A 5,906-nucleotide genomic window follows, 5' to 3' on the forward strand; every position below is an offset into this window, starting at 1 on the left:
TGTGTGTGTGTGTATCTGTGTGTGTGTGTGTACGAGCCTCAATCATCACATCTATACAATTGAAGACATCGGTTACTGCTTTCAAAATAAGATGCCATTATTCAAAAAAAAAAAAAAAAAAGCCTCCTCTCACTCAGCAGGTGACGAAGCGATTATAAATGATTGAGGGTGGGATCATAGCATCAGCATCAGTATCAGCACATACATCCAGAGACAGTAAATCATGTGGAAAATCAATATCTCAGAACTCATTAATGGATCCCACAACGATCAGACGGGATTGTCTTTGTTAATCCAGCAAATCAAATTACTTTAATGTGAAAATCATAATAATAAAATCCACTGTCACAATGGTTCCAGTACAAGCGTGTTAAATGGGTAGTTAGCGGGATATACATGAGGAAACACACAAGCTCTACATACTGAAGATGCCTCAGAGGCTGAAAATGGTAAAAAAAAAAAAAAGCCTATTAATAGACAGAGGCTGAACTGAGCGGCTTTTTTCTTCCCTAACTCCTTCATTCCTTCCTTCCTTCCTCCTACCTTCCCCCTTCCTTCTTTCATCCGTCCTTCTTTCCTTCCTTCCTCTTTTCCTTCCTCCCTCCTTTACGTCCTTCCTTCATTCCATCTGTCCCACCTCTCTCCTACTCTCTTTCTTTCCTTCCTCTCTCTTTCCTCCTTTCCTTCTTTCCTCCTTTCCTTCTTTCCTCCCTCCCTCCTTCTCTCTTTCTTTCTCACAATGGTTCCAGTACAAGCGTGTTAAATGGGTAGTTAGCGGGATATAAATGGTCTGTGGAAACACACAAGCTCCACATGTACAGTCGTACAGGACCTAAAACAGCCTGTTAATAGACAGAGGCTGAACTGAACGGCTTCCTTCTTCCCTCAGTCCTTCATTCCTCCCTCCTACCTTCCCCCTTCCTTATTTCCTCTGTTCTCCTGTCCTTCCTTCCTCTTTTCCTTCCTCCCTCCTTTACTTCCTTCTCTCCTTCCCTTCCTCCTACCTTCCCCCTTCCTTCTTTCATCCGTCCTTCTTTCCGTCCTTCCTCTTTTCCTTCCTCCCTCCGTCCTTTACTTCCTTCCTTCCTTCATTCCGTCTGTCCCACCTCTCTCCTACTCTCTTTCTTTCCTTCCTCTCTCTTTCCTCCTTTCCTTCTTTCCTCCTTTCCTTCTTTCCTCCCTCCCTCCTTCTCTCTTTCTTTCTCACAATGGTTCCAGTACAAGCGTGTTAAATGTGTAGTTAGCGGGATATAAATGGTCTGAGGAAACACACGAGCTCCACATGTACAGTCGTACAGGAGCTGAAACAGCCTGTTAATAGACAGAGGCTGAACTGAGCGGCTTCTTTCTTCCCTAACTCCTTCATTCCTTCCTTCCTTCCTCCTACCTTCCCCCTTCCTTCTTTCATCCGTCCTTCTTTCCTTCCTTCCTCTTTTCCTTCCTCCCTCCTTTACGTCCTTCTCTCCTTCCTTCCTTCCTCCTTTACTTCCTTCCTTCATTCCATCTGTCCTTCCTCTCTCCTTCTCTCTTTCTTTCCTTCCTCTCTCTTTCCTCCTTTCCTTCTTTCCTTCCTCCATCCCCTTTTCTTCCTTCTGTCTGTCCTTCCTTCCACCCTTGCTCCTTCTTTCCTTCCTCCCTTTCTTCTTTCCTCCCTTCCTCCTTCTCCTACCTTCCCCCTTCCTTATTTCCTCTGTTCTTCTGTCCTTCCTTCCTTCCTTCCTCTTTCCTCCTTTCCTTCTTTCCTCCCTCCCTCCATCTCTCTTTCTTTCTCACAATGGTTCCAGTACAAGCGTGTTAAATGGGTAGTTAGCGGGATATAAATGGTCTGAGGAAACACACAAGCTCCACATGTACAGTCGGCTACTATGGTTTATTATTATATTATAGTCTGATGCTTATTATAGTCGTACTGAAGATGCCTCAGAGGCTGGAAACAGAAAGAAAAAATATATATAGATAAATATATTTCACTGTAGATCAAACAACAGCCTTTTAATAGACAGGCTGAACTGAGCGGCTTCCTTCTTCCCTCCGTCCTTCTTTCCTTCCTTCTTTTCCTTCCTCCCTCCTTCTGTCTTTCTTCCCTCCCTCCTACCTTCCCCCTTCCTTCTGTCCTCTGTCCTTCTTTCCTTCCTTCCTCTTTTCCTTTTTCTCTCCCTCTCTCCTTCCTTCCTTTTCTCTCCTTTACTTCCTTCTTCCTCCCTCCTTTACTTGATTCTATCCTTTCTCCCTCCCTCTCTCCTTCCTTCTTTCCTCCATCCTTCTTCCCTTCGTTCCTCCCTCCTTTTCTCCTTCCTCCCTCCTTTTCTTCCTTCTCTCCTTTTCTTCCTTCTCTCCTTTACTTCCTTCCTCCTCCCTTCCTTTCCTCTCTTCCTTCCTCCCTCCTTTCCTTCCTTAAAACTTTAAAATGTATGTTATGTCTGTTATAATATTGAAAATGTAGCTTTTTTTTTTTTTTTTGGTCTGCAAAATCTCTATTCTGTCACATTTTATAGACTAAACAATAAATAATCGACATATTCATCAATAATGAACCTTATTCTGTGATGTTTGTGTCAGAATAAGACTCAGTTTATATTTGATGCAGTTATCTTATTGCTCCAGAGTTAAAGGAGCTATCATGAAGCCAGCTTGAAACCCAGTCAGAACCCACTTGAAGCCCATAGGGGCAAAGACAGGTGAGGTAACCTTGGCAACTGCAGACAAACCCACTTGCAGCCCAAATGTAACCCTGCTGGGGCCAACATGCACATGCTGGCTGGGACTAAGTTTGGGACACACACACACACACACACACACACACACACACACACACACACACACACACACACACACACACACACACACACACACACACACACACACACACACACACACACACACACACACACACACACACACACAGCCATCATTGAGGGTCTATTTTAGCTCAAGGACCCCTCGGCTCTTCCCCAAATGACCCGTATAGTAGATCCATCCATGCATGAAGCCTTCATTCATTAAAAAATAGAAGCAAGCTGGTTGAGCTTTGATGCACGGAGACAACAAAGCATCACTCTCCTCCTCTTCCTCCAAAAAAAAAAAGTTTTATTTGGAGCATAATTTAAATTTAAAAGTGTTACGACATACGCGGTTATCACAGCTGCACCCACTGACCTCGATGAACTTCTGTACAAGTCAATTAAACTGAAAAAGAGCAGATTTAAGCTTCAACTTCTGCTTTCATTATCCTAAACACACACAAAAAGTCTGATCTCATGAGTTTTGACTCGGGGGGGCCTTCAAGCAAAAACACGGTGAAAAAAATGGGTCCACACACACACACACACACACACACACACACACACACACACACATACCTGGAGCTGTCACTCGCTCTCATTATTTCAGGACTATCTTATCAGCAGAATAAAAAAAATAAAAAACGTGATAGAGAGATCGTGATACAGACGCCGACTTTTCCCATCCGCTCACTTCCAGTCGACTGCTTGTACTCGCTCAGGTGAACACAGACCTTGAGTGACCCCCGTGGAATTATGGGAAATAATGATAAACTGTGAGAGATTGTAAAAGTCGATCTGGTGTTTTAATGAAAAGGAGGGATGGAAGAGAAAACAACAGAGAGGAGAGGGAGAGGGAGATGAAGAGGAGCAAAACGGGATGATTAGGGACAGGAGATCATTTAAAGATTTGGGAGGGGAAAGAAGAAAAGGATGAGAGGGGGGGGAAAGAGAGGGAGAGAGAGAGAGAGAGAAGAGAGAGAGAGAGAGAGGGAGAGGGAGAGAGAGAGAGACAGAGAGAAAGAGAGATAGAGGGAGACACAGAGAGAGAGGGAGAGACAGACAGAGAGAGAGAGAGAGAGAGACAGAGAAAGAGAGAGAGAGAGGGAGGGAGACATAGACAAAGAGAGAGAGACAGAGAGATAGAGAGATAGAGAGACAGAGAGAGAGAGAGAGAGACAGAGAGAGAGACAGAGAGACAGAGAGAGAGAGAGAGAGAGAGAGAAGGAGAGAGAGAGAGAGAGAAGGAGAGGGAGAGAGAGAGAGACAGAGAGAGTGAGAGAGAGAGAGAGAGAGAGAGAGAGACAGAGACAGAGAGAGAGAGAGAGACAGAGAGAGAGAGAGAGAGAGAGAGAGAGAGAGAGAGACAGAGAAAGAGAGAGAGAGAGTGAGAAAGGAGAGAGAGGGGTTTCATTGGGTGACTGCAGCTCCCACAAAGGAAAGTTAAAGAGACCCTTTCTTCTTCTTTTCTTTTTTAATAAAGCAGCAGAGAGAGAGTGAGTGGAGTTTAGGAGCAATTTAAATACCCAAATAAAAAAGAAGAAGAAAATCTGAGAAGCTCCGTCCGGTTTCTGCTCCAACAGATAATTAAAGGTGCGAGGCGATAAATGTGCAGAATAACAGAGGAGCGGGCGGACGGCAGGTTAACCCTCGGGTGACTGTCTCAGGTCACATCTCACTCCACAAATATAATTGTCTTATTATCTAAAAAGGAAGTTTGAGATCTTTCCAAAGAAATGGTCTTGACTTTGTTAATAAAGCTCTTGTGTGTGAATCCATGGCTCAGACGAGGAGGGATGATAAACTCAGGTCATAAAAAAAAGAAAAAGAAAAGATATGAATAAAACTTGTGCTGACTATTTATATTATTAGTATTATAATAAAGCTGTATAGTTACTATTATACTGTCAGCTGTTTAGTTAAGCAAAGAGAAGCAGAGAGTCTGATATCAATATACTGGCTGATATTCTGATATATACAGAATATATACTTAACCCTGCTGTTGTCCTCGAGTGGGCAGTTCAGGAAGGTAATGACTTCAACTTATTATTAGGGCTGTCAGCGTTAACGCGTTAATCGTGATTAGATTAAGGCAATCCATAACGCGTTAATTTATTTTAATGGCATTTTAATGTTGCAAGCCTTTTTGTCCCTTCTACTCCCCCGTAGACGGCTCCTCTAGCTGTAGCGCTATGCTTTGAAGTGGCCTCCTGCAGTAAACCTACCGCGCTGATGGAAAGTAAGAGAGCTACTGGACTTTTGAACGGCTTGTTTAACTTTAAAACACTTCCAGACGCTTCAGTTGACAAGTCAAAAGTAAAATGCAACCTGTGTCAAACGGAGTTTAACTACCACCGGAGTACGTGGAGTTTGAGTTAGCACCTCCACGCTAAACACCCAGGTGCAGCCAAGCCAGCCTCAGCTCCACCAAAGGAGCATTTTGGAGTGTGGGAGTCGCAGCAGAGCCGTGATTGATTCCCAGTTAAGACACTCTGGTAAGAAATGCTTTACATTATGGGCTTAAAACTGCCTTCAAATGTCAAATAACAGGATTTTAAACATGACATTCAAAACGCCATTAATCGTGATTAACTATGGAAATTCTGCGATTAATCTCGATTAAAAAATTAATCGTTTGACAGCCCTAGTATATTTGTTAGGCACAGTTATAAAAGCTCAGGAATAGAAGTATGTCTTTAGGTGATTATTGAAAATCTCCAGTGTGTCTAAGTTATGATTTTACAGCTTCGCCATGAGGGGGTAAAAAATTAGGATTATTCTAAGGCCCTATAAATAATAATAATTTCATCATTAATAGACATTTAACACTTTATCTGTATACAGACTGCTGCATGCATGTCTACACAGTGTTATATATCATCACTGCTTCATATCAGTAAGTATTGGATAGTTAATATTAGACTATGAGAGAGTTACAGGTCTTTACATGCAGAGGTGTGGATCTGTGTTTGGACTGTATATTTGGACTTTGGCCTTTTATGGACTATTAGATGAATCCAGAGGGAGGTAATGACATAATGTGGTGCTGTAAACAGATAATAATAACAATAATAATAATAATAATGATGATAATAATAACATCTGCTACATCACATTGATTCCATC

Source organism: Scomber japonicus, chromosome 20 (genome assembly GCF_027409825.1).
Source record: "Scomber japonicus isolate fScoJap1 chromosome 20, fScoJap1.pri, whole genome shotgun sequence".
In the NCBI taxonomy this organism is placed as follows: domain Eukaryota; kingdom Metazoa; phylum Chordata; class Actinopteri; order Scombriformes; family Scombridae; genus Scomber; species Scomber japonicus.